A 16,016-nucleotide genomic window follows, 5' to 3' on the forward strand; every position below is an offset into this window, starting at 1 on the left:
GGAGAAAAATGGAATTGGTTGAAAAAAAATGTGAGGGGTCCTCAAGAAAAAAAACAAAAGCCTATGTTAAGTTAGAACATACTAAGATGCCTGTTGGACTCTTAATCATAGTCTATTTCTTTACAGTGAAACTGAAATATTAGAAATATTAGAAAATCTGACTAATACTGTGTATACATGAGATTTATTCTAGGGTTATGAGCTAGAGCCCAGTGCCAGCATCTGTGCTGGCTCCAGAAGCATAAAAACCTACCCTAGCAAGCAGCTCAGGGCTACTTGCTTTCAGGAGCTTCTAGTGGAGGAGCCTCTGTGAGGAAGTTGGCCATGCTTCTTCCTGTCCCAGGCTGCTGCTGCTATGGCTGGTTGCTGCAAATTTGGTCTCAGGAGCTTCTGGGGAGAAGATGGCCAGGCCCTTTCCTGCCTCCTGCTGCTACTAGCAGCTGGTTTTGCCTCAGAGCTTTTGGACTACGTGGGCTGCACCCCTTCCTGCCTTGGGGGGCTGCTGCTGCTGGGTGCCCCCCCAGAAGAGGTCCTCTGCTGCACTGCACCCCAGCTTCTGCACCCCTGTTCTACCTTGCTGCCCAGCCCATTGCCAAGCCATGGTCAGAGGACAGCTTGGAGAGGGAGCCTGCGCTGCTTGTAGGCCCCTCCCACACCATCACTTCCAGAGTGTTAAGGAACCTTGCCTTCCCCAGCTGCCCTGGCAGGCCACCCCCACCTTCACCTCCACTTTCACCAGGAGCAAGCCCTGAGTGGCTGAACTGGATGGCTCATACCATCACTGTTACTGCAGTTTCTGCTGCTTCCCCCTCTTAGGAGAGAGGGAGATTCCTTGCTGCACCACCTGACACCACACCTGCACTGGATCATTTCCTAATTGACTGACTGCTCCCACCTTTCCCCACAGCTACCTTACTGCATCTAATCCTGATTTGTCTTACTACTTACTGCTCTGCTGCTGAGTGACTGGCTGGAGGCTTGAGGGGCTTCTGGACAGATCTTTCACAAACAAAGCCCCTCCATTGCTCCAGCCATCTTTCACATCTGCCTCAGCAGCCTTCCCTGTGTGTTTTTTGCCTTTGTGTGGTAAGTCCTGTGGTCCACTCCCCCTGACCTGGCATTTGTTGTGTGGCTCAGTAAGCTAGCTTGAGCTTCCCCAGCCCTTGTGTGTCCCCCCCCCCCGGTCCCACATTCTTAAAGCATAGGCCTCCATTTTTTGGTTTTGTGTTTTGTTTTTGTTTTTTTCATGCAGAGCTATGGCTAAGTGAGCTTCAGCTCCCTTCCTCCCTATCCCCTTTCTGCCCCACAACCCCAGCCTGCCCCTACTAGATTCACCAGCCCCATGGGATATTTTCTTTTTCTTTATTGTCTTCCCTGCCCTCATATGAAACAATGGCAGGGCAGGGACCTTCTGTGGGGGCAGATACCCCCACAGAGCTTCCAGCAGCCCCCACTATGGGGTTGGATCCCATCCAAGCCCTCAAGGGGATGCATGTCCCTGCAGCCTCCAACCTGCAGGCAGAGTCCAACCAACCTTCTCCAGGGGTGGAGAAGCCTGTAACCTCTGCTGCAGGGGCAGGTGAGATTCCAGTAGGAGGCCAACAGAACCAGGGGGTCACCCCTGGATAGTTCCTCCCTGAGGGGTTCCCAAGCCCCCTCTCCCATCATTGGGGACCAAGGGCAAGGGCAGTGAGAAGGACTCCCCTTCAGGTTCCTCTACAGCCGGGGGGTGGGAAGGGCAAGGGCCCTGCCCTGAAGCCTAGATCAGGTACACTACACCAGCCAGCACACCCACTCAATTTGTCCCTGGCCCTAGCTCAGGCCCCACCAACATGCCCCCTCCCCCCGGGTGGGGAACCACAGCTATGCACAGGCAGATGCGGAGAGACCCAAAGCCAGGGGGCTTTGACCTGCCACTGCCAGCCCTTCCAGCTCAGGCAGGGAGAACCCCTTTCTGGCACTCACCCATGGAATTGGGGTGAAGTGCCAACTGCCAAAGCAAGAGAACCTGTACTTTGAGACCTGGGTGCAGGCCCTGGATTGGGTAGTGGGGGCCCCCAATGTCACAGCAGTCTCCTACTTCCTTCACAAGGGGGTCTTTTTCCTTGCCTTGGAGGCTGCTGCACAAAAGGCAGTGGAGAGGAGATTTGTGGTGGAGGGCACTATGTCCCCCTCAAGCTTCTAGAAGACCTGGAGACCAGGGTGGTCCTCAGATCCATCCCTCCCTATATCCCCAGTTGGGCCCTACTCCCCCAGCTCCAAACCCTGGGGAGAATTCTCTCTCTGGTGGTAGCCCTCTGACTGGAGTGCCGAGACCCTAGCCTAGTCACATGTGCTCTTTCCGTTGCTAGAACATGATCCAGCTGGCAGCGGGAGCACAGCTGGAGGCTGAGAGGTGCCTGGTAATTCCTTATGAGGGTTCCCTGGTGAGGATTTTCTATATGCTGGGGGACCTGCAGTGCTTCTGGTGCCATGCCCCATGGCACTTGCATCATGAGTGCCCCAGGGGCCAGGCAGGGAGGGCATCTGTGGGTCCCACTGGAAAAAGGAGTGCCTCAACCATTGGTGCCTCACCCTCCTCAGGCCCCCCTGGCACCCCACCCACAAGTATTAGCCCACCTGTGAGCTCAAGTGACCCTGCCCCGCAACCAAGTCTTGTGGAGTCCCAGGGAGGGCACCAGAAATTGGGGGGGGGGGGAGGGAGCATGGTTCCCTGCCCCTAGTCATAACACCAGCAGCCCCCAAGCTGCTGCTGTGGCTGCCCCACCCCCCAAGCCTCAGGTCCCCTCCAGGTGTAAAAGCAAGAGGAAGGCCCTGGAACAGCTGGAGCCCTCTTTCATGGAGGACTCCTCTCTTCCTCCCAAGACCACCATGCGTGGGGAAGGAGCGGCCCAGCCTCCAGGGGCCTCCCCAACTGTGCCTGACACCCCACCCCAGAAAAGATAAACTGGGTGATCCCCACGGAGGAGGTTTTGGGGCTGCTAGATAGAACAGAACAAGAGCCCATGGGGGAAGCCGTTCATTGTGCTGACCAAGGCCTACCCCCTGAAACCATGAGTGATCAGGCCTGCCCAAATGAAGACCTGGTGGCAGAGCCTCCTTCCTCTGATCTAGGGGATACAGAGGCCCTGGGGCCTTCTGAGGGAGGAAGTCCCCTTTCCCAAGAACATGCTGGAGCCACCCCAGTGCCTGGTGGGTCTCTTCCCTCCCCTTCCCAAGAAAACCTCATCTCCAGCCTGCCCCATAGTCCTGCACCAGAGATGGTCATGGTTGGGTCCCCAAATCAATGGTCCTATTTCACTGGGGACCCTGCACAGAACCCCCAGGGCTCCAGCTCTACCCCACAATCTTGTGAAGGACCCCCACCCTTACCCCCACCCCTCACCCAGGGGGCTGTAGAGCTCTTCCAATCCTAACTAGAGTCTGGGGTCTTAACAGACTGGGGGGTTCAAATGGTGCCTAATGAGCCCTCTGACCCCAGGACCAGGATAAGGACACCCGAGTACCAGCAGGCTCCATGGAGCCTGCAGACCTCTCGGTTCTACTGGTCCCCAGAGATGAGCTAGTTGCATTTTTTGACTGTGACTGCACCTGCCGGTCTGCCAGCAGGGTACAGCTAGCCTTGGACCTCTGAGGAGATTTTGACAGCATCCTCAGCACTACAAGGGCACTGGCAGGGAAAGGCAAGGGGCCTAAAAGCTGCAATTCCCAGATCTATAGGTGGGCCTGCAGTTTCATAGATGCCTCTATACGTATGGGAGGGTTCCACATAAACCAGCGGGCCTCACACCAGGTATTGAGATGCATGAGGCCCCTTCTGTACCATCTACTCCACACCCCCCCAGGCATGATGTCATTTAAGATTGCAACCCTCAATGTCCATGGATGCAGGAAAGGTCTCTGGAGGTGCCGGGTGTTCTCCTTCCTTCAGAAGGGAGGGTGACCCATGGTATTCTTGCAGGAGATCCTGATGACTCCAGCTGACAAGCGAAATTGGTGGCTGGAATGGGGAGGTAGGGTCTTTTTTAGTCACCTGTCAGTCACCTTATGCTGGGTGGCCACCCTGTTCTCCCCACACCTGCAGCCGGAGGTATCCAGGGCATTGAGGTGGTGCTGGGCTGCTTGCTGCACCTCTAGATCAAGGTACAGGGGCTGGTCCTGAACTTTCTGAATGTGTACACCCCTTGAGGGACCCGGAGTTGGCAGATTTCTTCCACCAGGTGGCCACATAAATCAGCAATCTCTAGACGACCACCACTCCCACAGTCCATTTGTCCGGTCGTACATTCAGCTCCTTTGGGGGTGGATCGTGTCTCCCACTTCTTCTATTCCCTGGAGAGGAGGTGGGGGGCCACGAAGTACATCAACTGCCTTCTGGTGGGTGATGGCACCTCCCTCATGGATCCAGGTGAGATGTGCCAGAATGCACAGGTCTTTTTCAAAGAGTACTTCTCTCTGGATCCAAACAATGCTGAAGTCTGTCAGACCCTGTGGGAGGGACTCCTGCAGGTCAGCATGGGGAACCAGGACCAGCTGGAAGCTCCTCTCACTCTGGCTGAGTTTTTGGCCGCCCTCCTCCTGGTGCCTGCAACAAGGCTTCAGGCATTGATGGGCTGACCTCAGAGTTCTACCAGGCTTTCTGGGTCATCCTCGGTCTGGACCTTGCTGCAGTCTGGGCTGAATCTGAGGGAAGTGGGGAGCTCCCCCTGTCATGCTGGAGGGCTGTGCTGACCCTCCTGCTGAAGAAGTGAGATCCCCCATGACCTAAGGAATTGGCATCCCCTGTCCCTTCTCTGCCTAGACTACAAGGTGGTAGCAAAGGCCATCTTGCTGTGCCTGTTGTTCATGCTGATGGATTTGATCCATCCTGACCAGATGTACACAGTACCCTGATGTTTCATCTTCAACAACCTGTACCTGGTTCGGGGCCTCCTGGAGCTAGCACACTGGGACGACCTGTCTTTTTGCCCTCCTATCCCTGGACCAGGAGAAGGCATTTGACAGAGTGGATCATGGGTACCTCGCTGACACACTGCAGTCTTTTGGCTTTGGGCCCCGCTCTGTGTGGGCTCTCCCAGGTGCCTTAGGCCTCTACAGAATGTTTGGTCAAGCTCAACTGGACCCTGATGGAACCCATCCTATTCAGGAGAGGGGTGCGTCAAGGCTGCCCACTGTCAGGTGAGCTGTATTCCTTGGTCCTGGATCCCTTCCTTGTTCCCCTGTAGAAGTGGGTGGTGGGGTTGAATTTCCAGGAGCTGGCAGTGCAGATGGTCCTGTCAGCATATGTGGACAACATACTCCTCATTTTCCAGGACTTGGGCAACATGATGCAGGTGGAGGTCTGCCAGGCACTGAACTCAGTGGCCCCCTCTACCTAGGTCAACTGGGTCAAGAGCTTTGGTCTGGTGGTGGGTGATGGGTGGCAGGTGGGCTTACTCCCACCTCTGCTAAATGGGATTTGCTGGAGCACCACCTTACTGCTCTACTTGGGGGTCTACCTGTCCCCCAAAGACCCCTCCCCACCAGAGAACTGGCACCAGCTGGAGGCAAGGGTGAGCAGCTCTGAGCATGGGCAGGGCTCCTGCAATGTCTCTCCCTGTATGGGAGAGTGCTGGTGCTGAACCAGATGATCCTGTCCATGCTCTGGCACTGCTTGCACACCCTGCCTGTGCTTCCTGAGGTCCTGGTGGGACTTCAGAGATGGGTGCTGGATTTTTTCTGGCAGGGGTGGCACTGGGTTGCTGCAGAAGTCCTGAGCCTCCCCTGTGGGAGGGCAGCCAGGGCTTGGTTTGCATGCACAGCCAGGTCTTGGCATTCTGCTTTCAGGCCCTACAGTGACTGCTATACAGTGTCGGTGGCCATGCGGCATGAGGCAACTCGGGCACACTTTCTGTGGCCACTTCTTGGGGATCCAATACAAATGACAGCTCCTCAGCCTGCAGGGATTTTCCCTGCAGGACCTGTGAGGGCTGCCAGATTTCTACCAGGACTTCCTCCGGGTGTGGAGGCTTGTCTCTGCCTCCAGGTCCCCTGCAACAGTCGCCTAGGGTGCCGACCTGCTTGTTGACCCCCCCCCCTGGATTCCTCAGCTAGAGGTGCCAACAGCAGAGGTGCCCCGGTTACGGCAGAGGTTGATCCTGGCTGGTGTCACCCTTATTCAAGACCTCCTGGACTATGATAAGCAGGAGTGGGTGGACCCTGCTGTGCTGGCCTGGTACATTCATCTACCCACGACACATGCAACCTGCCATCTGATCCAGGAGGTGAAATCTGCCCTACCTCCTGATGCCCTTGTCTTTGTTGATCAGGTCCTATGCAGTGGCAGCCCCCACCCCCCTGTGTCCTCCAACCCACTGGAGTTTGTTGTGGGGCCGGCGCCTCACCCAGCTTCACAGCGCTCCCTGCTGTCCCACCTGAGCTGGCTGGAGGTCACCAGCCTGATCCACTTTTCCACCGTCCATTGCTACCACCTCTACATGCTCATGTATCGCATTGTCCATCATGCCACCCTCATGTCCCACCCAGACACCAAGTGGCTGGACCTGCTCGGTAAGGGCATGGCTGGGGCACCCCAGGGGCTGAGTCTGTACTCCACCCTCATCCCACAAGCCACTGGAGACCTCAGCTGGTGGATCCTCTATGAAGCCATCACCATGGGCATGTAAGTGGTGAGTTTCATGGACACCCTGGTCTCCTGTCCCTTCTGCGGGCAGTGGGAGACCCTGGTGCACATGAACCTCAAGTGTGCCAGATTGCAGCCCCTCCATCTCCCTAACCTCCTCTTGAGGTTCTAGTTGAATTTCACCTCCCATGTCTTTGGTCACCCCATCTGTAGCCCCACCAAGTCCCGGACCTCCTGGTCAACTCGCTCCTGGCCCTGGCCAAGTGGGTCCTATACCCCTGCAGGGTGCTCAGAGACTGTGGGGCCACTTTCCTTTCCCTTCTCCATGCGCATTTCTTGGCAGCGCACCAATGGGCAACATCCACTGGATCCTTGGATGCCTTTGAGGACTGGTGGGTGCAGTCTGGGGGGGGCTCTGCTTTGTGTCCCCCACGGGTGCACTTACTTTCATGTTTTGACCTTCTGACCCACACAACACTCCTATCCTGTTTCTTCATTGGTTGTTCCAAGTATTCTGTTGTAACATTCACCCATTAGCCTCCATAAAATAGTAGCTATTCGTTAGCCAGGTGGACCTTTGGGCAGGAGGGTCACAATCCCCCCCTCCCCCCCGATGCAGGTCCCCAGCTTCTTTCTGCAGGGCCACAGCCCCCCCCCCCCCCACACACACACACAGGGCCCATAACTTACCTCCTGAAGCAGGGACTGTGCCAGTAGAGTCTGACAGAGTTTGAGCTGTTTGCCAGGGCCACTCATGCCACCAGGCTGGCCCGGTCCCATGGCAGCAGGACCCAGCATGGTGTGCAGGGACCGCATGCCGAGCTGTGTCAGGTCCTGCTAGCACAAGGGCCACTTATAGCACCAGGCCAGCCTGGTGCTTGCCACCCCTCAGCTCTGCATGGGCTCCCACATGCCTGCCCCCTCACCTGGCCCCAGCAGCGCCGGCAGCAGCAGGCAACATGGCTGTGGCTGTGACTCTGCTGCAGGCATAGGTAGGCAATGATGCGGTGCTGTGTGACCCAGACTCCTGCATGCTGAATGGACCCAGCCCAGCCCATTAAAGGCTGTGCACTAGCAGGCTGGGCTGGATCAATTCAGCATGTAGGGGCCTGGGTCACACAGCACTGCATCACTGCCCACCTGTACCTACAGCAGAACCACAGCTATGCTGCCTGCTGCCTCCAGTGCCATGGGGGCTGAGTCAGGGGGCAGGCATGTGGCAGACCCTGTTCAAGCCCCTCCATGTCCCCACCCACTGGGACATCCCCCTCCTGCCACTCTCCACACCCCCTGACACCTTCAACCACTCCCCATAGCCCCCAAGAACCCTGTCCACACCCAACACCCCCCCTGGATCTCCTTGCCACTCACCACCCCATTCCCTAACTTACCTTGGACAGAGCCAGGGTCAGCAGGAACACCACAGAGATGCTCTGGCCAAAACCAGAGCATCTTTTCTGGAGGACTGACTCCTGTGTTGCCTCCAGGCATGGTCTGGGTCTGTGCCTTGCCGACTGTTCTGTGGAGCGTTACTTATTTTATTTTATTTTTTTTTTTACCCCTATTTTTACTTTCCTGCATGTGCCTCTTGCAGTGTCTGAAAGGGTTTTGAGACACTGCAAAAGGCACGTGCATGCTGATTTGGACACGCCCTCACAGACTTCCCAAGGGAAGAGGCTTTTAGGTATCAATCTTAGTTGGGTTTCTCAGGCTTATGTGATTGGGGCAACATAGGAGCTGCAGCCTGGGGGAGGGCAAGGACGGTGGGGAGGGGAGAGAAAGAAGTGTCTAAGATATAGCTTGCTTTGGCATTGTGACACACTGTAATTTGTAGCTCTGGAAAAACCAGAAATGGTAAGGAAACAGTAGGAAAATATCTGCAACGCTGTCCAAAAGGGCTTTATTATCCCTTCAATTGAATGGGACAAAATCAACACAAATGCTAATCAAATCCAACCTGTAAGGAGTGAACAGTATATAGACTGTAACTATACAGATATCATTACAATGTTCCCTCATAATCACACATGACCTTTGTTTTTTCCTTTTTTTTCCCCAAGTAAACCCCACTTGGGATCATGTGTGATCTCACCCTATTACAGGAAGAAAAATGTAAAAAATAAGCCAATGTAGGTGTCATGGCAAAAAACAGCAGAACTCGCTTCAGGAAAATAAACAAGATTTTTTTTCTATTGCTTCTGAGTGCCTCCCTGAGTGAAGAGGTAGTGTCTGTCTGTAGCCAGACCACCTGTTTCCCCTATTTGGGAAGCAGAAGCTGATATGTTCTTAGGGGTTTGGGACAGAAGTTTCATAAACCAGTTTGGCCTAAATCAGTTAAGTCTGAAACTACATTCAACCAGGTTTATCTTAAACTGCTTTTGATCATTTTGAAAGTGGTTTATGTGCACTGAACTTCTGTTCTGTTACAGGTTTAAACCAGTTTCCAATCACTTAAATGGGTTTATGTGTAACTTCTGTCCCTAGCCTGGATGCACCAATATCTGGTGAAAAGGAATGAAATTTTACTGTGGATCTCTGGGCACCTTTAAGGCCAGTAGACATGGCAGAAGAGCTCATGTGAAACATTTCTAGGGTTAGGCAAGGTCTGGAAGTAAGAATACATAGAGAATAGAGATGTGAGATTGTGCACTGATCCCTTTTCTGAGAGCCCAGTGCTAAGGAGTACCTTTATAGACCTGACACTAGCCTCTGTGAACCTCTTTTCCTGAGCCAGTGTTACCAGAATATTTTTAATAGAGAGAAATAAGAAAGCTGGTTTCTCTGGTTTTCCTTTCCTTTTTTCCCCTTCTTTTGCCATTTAGTTAATGTTTTATATTCACAGTTTGTAGGGTGTAAAGAACATTCACTTTGTACCTTCCCTAATGTCATGCAGAGACGTAGCACTGTTGGAGATAGGAGGCTGGTCACAGTAGCTTAAACACATGACATTTTAAGCAAAAGTGATTCAGAAAAAGACAACTGTCTTTGCAACAACAGAGAGCAGGCAGCAGAGCTGTCATTTGTTAAATTGGGTATTGTCTCATTAAATTTCTAAGCACAGTGTCAGGAAAGATTAGAAGCAGAATGACAGATTCAACTGGCTCAACAACTTTGCCACAATCATATGAAAACATTAAGAGAAGTATAAAGAAGGAAGAAAAATTACACGCGTAAAATAACAGACTTAAATAGCACATAATTATAACTTCTCCAAGTGACCAACTGACACCTGCAGTAGTAAGATTTTGATTGTATTACAGTTCATTAACTGCCCAGCCATAGCAAACATATCCTTGCCTTAGGCTTAAGGAAAGATAAAAAGGTAAAGCTAAGGATGACATGAGAAAATATTTTCTTCCGTGACTTTTTTTAAGGACATTCTTGTCAAATAACTAGTTCACATTAAATGAAATCTATTCTTCTCTCAAAACCTGATCCAAAATCAAAGCCTTGCTGAGGTTCAAAAACATGTTTATTTTCATTTCTTATATTCTTATGTTCTTCCCAGTTTCGTGTAGCACAGGAAGTTGAAACATTCTGAGAAAGCTATTACCGTAGGACAGTTAACATAGCTAGGGCCACGTTCTCTGGCATTTGTACTATTTCTCTTGCTTGTGAGATTTCCAGCCTGATTTCCTTAAAAAAATAAATAAAAAAAAAGGCAGATGTTCAAATTAGAACTAACCAGAATCTTTGCACAAGACTCCAAGTATCTTTACAAAACATCTAATATACAGCTTAGAAAATTTCCATTTTTGAAAATCCACATATTCCTAATTGTTCTTATGGACACAAAAGGCAGATTTCCCTCCAAAAGTAGATAATTTTATATTTAAAAATGAGAAATCATTTAAGTGGTAAAACTCCATTGAAAGTAAGCATGACTTGCTCCTCAGCACATTAAGGACTTTGACAAGGTCCCTGTCCTTTTTTTATGCCAGTTTTACCCACTTCATAGGCTGTACCAGTAAGCACCAGTAATGAATCACTTGAGTTTGAATGATACACACATGAATTATATGTTTTATATGTGTCCCTAATTCAATCCTTATACACCCCTCTTTAGGGAAGGGGCTCCATTTTAAGTTTCCTACATTTTAAGTTTCATTTCTTCAAACCCAACAGCTCTTGAGCAAGAAACAGTCAGAAGTTTGAACCAATATACAGGAGGTAGGTGGAGGAGGTGGTAAAACAAACTTTTGTCTAGAAGCATGTTTTTTGTGTAGGATAAGCAGAAGAAAGGGAGTGGGAAGAAGGAAAAAATACGTTTTTTGAAGTTTAACACAGAATGACTGTTTAGAAGATTAATAGTTTCTACCAGGCTCTTTGTAGAAATATTTTCTCTAAGAATTATGCATTCTATAAAAAATATGCTATATATTCCTTGTAGAAATAAGTGATGTATTAGGACTAGATTGTGATCAGCTATGTAAGTCAGAGGTAACTCAAATGAGCACAGGGACATAAAAATATTTTATTAGTCCAGTAAAGATATGCTGAGAGCTAGAATGACCCTATTTATGGTTTTTCCTATGGTGGAGTGAGCTGGAGGAGGAAACTCTGACCAGTTTTTTGTTGAATTAGAGAGACTTGTCCCCTGATTTGGAGAATCCACCCCATGCAAATCCTTACAGAAGCATAGAATAACCCTGCACTGTTTCATTGTAGCTAGGCTGTGGCTTAATGGATCAAATAGAGTGGAAGGTTTAAGTCAGAAAAATCTTTTTGTTTTGACCACAGTAAAACAACATGAATAAAGAAAGCAGGATTTGTTCCATAGAATGTGGACTGGATTGCTTTCTTTGTTTCATCCATTTTGAGCTTCACTGCAATGCAAGTGAAGCATAAAGCAGAGGCTTGCCCTAGGGATTCCTCTAGCTTGGTGAGCAGCACTGGGGAAGCCACAACCAGCTTTGTAGCCTACTTTCTTCAACTGTGCCCAGCCAGGGATTGGATACAGCTGAGCAATTAGCCTGATATACAGATTAGTTGGAACATCTTTCTAGAATTCTGAGATAGATAGATAGATAGATAAAACTTGGTGCCTAATGCTTATTTTTTTAAAATATCTATGATATAATTGTTTCTAATATAAATGTTTACAAGATTTTTTTGTTGCAAAACAATTTCCTATAAGTTATTTTTGCAGACCTCATCAAACACAGTTTAGTATGATTTCTTTTCCTTTAATTCAGTAGATTTGTTTATCAATAGAAGAGTAGTGCTCTGTTATAAAAGAATAATTCCTCATTAGAGGCAGGGCTGCTTATTTAATGTGCAAAAGAAGCAATAATAAACAGTTGCATTTCTAGTTTTCCAGTAATGGTAGCTGCTGTGATATAGACTATAGACTGCAAAGGAATCTCCTTTCTACACAGCATCAGAAACCTGCATATGTATACTAAACCCCTAATCACCAATTTTGTATTTCTTAACTCTCTATCAAATAAACTGTGATATTGTATATGAAACATTTACTATACCACTTAGTTTTATAGCCCTGCTTGCCAGAAAATATTTTCTTGTTACTTAATTCCAATGCAAAATTGCAAGGGGAAAATAATCTAAAGCATATTACAGAATGATTTTGGCTCAAGGAGATTTCTCCATAGAAAAGAGATGCCCCAGGTGTAACACAACCAGGGAGACAGTAGTGTTTTAGCAATGTTGTACAACATTTCCTGATTTATTTTACAGCAGTCATAAAACAGATGTTAATCAGGCAAATCCAGTGGATTTGGCTAATGTTACATTGAAACGGACAGTAAATAGCTAAATTATCTTCAGCTGTTGAACACTTTGGGAAATGTAACTGTTTGCAACTGGCAGGACCTGAAAAGAATGGAACAAGAGGAGGTGGAACAGCTATAATTTCTTGGCAGACCTAAGATATCATTTGGAAAGTTTATGCTATCTTTTTACCAAGCACCCCTGGAGATTTGATGCAAAACATTATCAAACTCCCTTTCCTCCAAAATGACGGTGGTGTACTATTAGAGAAAGAACTAAGGGACAAAATTGTGGGTTGCTGCAGTAGGAAAAGTTTTGCTCAATGCAGAATCTACTTTTGTGAAAGTTCTTTTCTTGTTGCTGAGGATGGCCCAACCCTGCAAGCCAGATCCAGGCATGCATTCGTGTGATCTACTGTCCCTATGCTACCAAATTTCTGAACTTGTGGGCTGGAGGCTGGGTATCACCTAATTTTAAAAGATACTACCCTATTCTTGTACAAACCACCAACCTTTTTAGCAAGTCTGTACTTGTTTCCTTTTCCATACAAAGCACATGTTATTCATGCAATGTGTTTTCAACTTTTGCTTTAGTAGTTAATTGTCTAGGCAGCTCTGTAATATTCTTCTTATGACTTCTTTTGATCTTTTCATCCACTCTGGTTCCAAGCCTCTTCTTGATGCCTCCCACTTCCTGCACAGGAATTAAATTCCCTCTATCCCATCATATCCTTATATAAAATCCAATCCAATTTTTGTTTGGCCCAATTTCCACAAAGTTTAGATTAGGTTTTTTGGTGCAGTAGACTCTCAGCTGTTCAGATATGTGTTACTTCAGTATGACTTTATTTTCATTGAGTTCTTTGAGCTCTCATGTGCTAGTTAAGCAATAATGAAAATAGTGTCCCTACATCCTTTGGTATCTGAAATTGTTCTGCTATATTGCTTTTTCATCTGTTAGTCAATTAAAATAAGGAGCAGTAGTCACGTTTATCAAAACTACTTATATGACTTAAGAAACTAAGTCTCATTATTTTTTAATTAGGGAAAAAATGCATGCAAAAAAACCAAAATGGGGAATGGTTGTCCATGCTGCACTACTGCAGGAAATGGTATAGTGGCGGTAGTGGATTACATGCCAAGTATGAGCCTCCAGTATAATATTGTTGCAAATAAAATCTGATAGTAGATTGGCTAATACAGGGGTGGACCAGCTTATGGCCAGACTCCTTTTCCCAATAGCCCCTGCCAACATTGCTGTGGCCAGTTTCCATGAAGATCCCAGGAGCAGTGGGGATGTGACAATGTGGGGCCAGGGTTTCCATGGAGATTGGTCCAAGCAGTGCTGGCAGCACTTGCAGCTGGGTGGGGAACTGCTCCAGCATCAGTGCTGGGGCCAGGGCTGGGGCCAGGATCTTGTTGTGGTGACAAGTGTGGTTGGGAGCTGGGGCAGAGCCATGATCCTGAAAATGCCTGCCTGGGGCATGCAGGCAGCAGATTGCAGCTCTGCCCCAGCTCCAACCCATGCTGTCACTACCACAAGATCCCAGCCCCAGAGCTGCTCCCCACCCAGTCGTGCATGCTTCCAGCACTACTCAGGCCAGTCTCCACATAAATCCTGGCCCCATGCTGTCATGGCCCTGCTGCTCCTGGGGTCTTCATGGAAATCAGCTGCAGTAATTCAGGCAGGGGCATCTGGGAAATGGAGTCTGCCACAGGCCCAATCTGGCCCATGGATAAGACAGGTTGATGGTGTGCTTTATGTCCCTGGTGGCCTTGGGGAGCACTTCTGGGGGTGGGGACAGGGACCCTTCTCAGGGACCCTATCAGGGAGGAGCATGGGGAAGAGGGACGCTTTGTTACTCTCAAGTCTCTGATTTTGTATTCTTTCCTCTTCCTGAGGACTCTTCATCAATGCCTATCACTGATTGGTTTCTGTGTGTGGTCATTGCACTGTCCATATACCAAAGTTCCATTTTCATAAACCTATCACATGCCCACATCCTAATTTGGGGCTTTACTAGTGTCCTTTTAATTTGGTCTGTTCCCCCAAAACTGGAAAACTGGCCCCCTGCTCAGGCTGGTGCTGCCTTATCTCATGATCTGGATCAATGTGGTACATGTCCACACTTTCCCAGGCTATGTGTCTATCCATTGGCCTTGTTGGGTTAGACATCCTGTCTGCTTCTGAAGGTTCAGAAAACTGTATATGAGACCAAGGCTTTTAAAAATCAGGTAACTCCTGCTGCTCATCCTGAAACATTCTCGTGTGTGTGTGTGTGTATTATATAATCTGTGTGTGTGTGTATTATATAATCTATGTGCACGTGTGTGTGTGTGTGCATGAATGTGTGTGTATGTAGTGTGTGCACGCGTGTGTGTATATGTGTGCATGTGTATATATGTGTGTATATGTATATACATGTGTGTATATATATGTATATGCATGTGTGTGAGTGTATATATATGTGTCTATATGTGTGTGCATGTCTGTGTCTATATATGTGTGTATATATATGTATATGCATGTGTGTGAGTGTATATATATGTGTCTATATATGTGTGTGCATGTCTGTGTCTATATATGTGTGTATATACATACACATATATACACACCAGTGTGTGCGTGTGCACGTGTGTGTGTGCATGTGTCTATATATGTGTGTATATACATAAACACACACACATACACACGCGTGTACATATTTGTGTGTGCGTGTGTGTGCGTGTGCGTGCGTGTGTGTGTGTGCGTGTGTGTGTATGTATGCATGTGTGTGTGTGTGTGTGTGTGTGCATGCATGTGCATGTGTGTGTGTATGTGTGTGTATATATGTGTTGCAGGGCACCTCAGTGCCTGCTCCTAGGGAGTAGAAACTGCCAGGGAGAGAGAGCCCTGGAAGAACATAATGAGCACAGCTGTGGGTTGCCAGGGCAACTAATGTGAGTCAGCTGGCCAGAAGGGGGCAGGGCCTGGCCCTCATAAAGCCTAGAGCCAAGGCCAGGCTGGCAGTTCCCTGCCAGCAGTCACAGAGGCAGGAGTTCCTGGAGCTAGGAGGTGAGCACTGTAGCAACTGCTCTAGCAGAGTGGATAAGGGCAGCTCGAAGAGGTTTGAGCACCATGGTTTAGCCAGGCGACGTTGAGTTAAGTTGTGGCCAAGAGGCTTGTGTTTGGTTGTGGTTGTTTATTAGACCGATGGTTTGGGCAAGGATATTAGGGGTTGGAGGAGGCCTCATAGGGACCCACAGAGGGTGGGGCCCTAGCGCCAGTGAGGGCGCAGGTTTCTCAGGGGGAACCCCAGTGGTATGGGAACCCCAGCGCCAGTGAAGGCACAGTGCCAGTGAAGGCGCAGCTTGCGGTGATGAGCGCAACCAGTGGGTTGCGGGCGGGGAACATAGACCCCGGGTTGTGTGCAGGGTACGTAGACCCCAGCCCCAGAGAGGGGCCACTTTGAGATGCCCAGTGCAGGCACGACGAGCCCCAGAGAAGGGGCCACATTATTAGGAAGCCCAGTAGGGGCACAGCAAGCCCCAGAGAGAGGGGCCATATTATTAGGAAGCCCAGTGTGGGCGCGGTGAGCCTCTGAAACAGGGCTAGTGCTGCGGAAAACCCCGGAGCAGGGTGGAGTGCTGCGGTTGCCCTGGTGAGAGGGGGTAGTGGCGCGGGG

The 16,016-nt window shown here is 49.3% G+C and overlaps 1 long non-coding RNA gene across 2 annotated transcripts in view; it reads left to right on the forward strand.

Annotated features, from left to right (window-relative positions):
- The first annotated feature begins 321 nt into the window (after window positions 1–321).
- LOC109283288 (uncharacterized) overlaps window positions 322–16,016 on the forward strand; it is a 78,842-nt gene continuing 63,147 nt past the window's right edge. The window contains exon 1 of one of the 2 annotated variants that reach the window (XR_002090390.2): window positions 322–1,086. This is a non-coding gene — a long non-coding RNA (uncharacterized LOC109283288). Of the gene's footprint in view, window positions 1,087–15,365; window positions 15,407–16,016 lie in introns of those variants that run through there. The other variant, XR_009463953.1, reaches the window with a different exon arrangement.

This window comes from Alligator mississippiensis, chromosome 8 (assembly GCF_030867095.1).
Source record: "Alligator mississippiensis isolate rAllMis1 chromosome 8, rAllMis1, whole genome shotgun sequence".
In the NCBI taxonomy this organism is placed as follows: domain Eukaryota; kingdom Metazoa; phylum Chordata; order Crocodylia; family Alligatoridae; genus Alligator; species Alligator mississippiensis.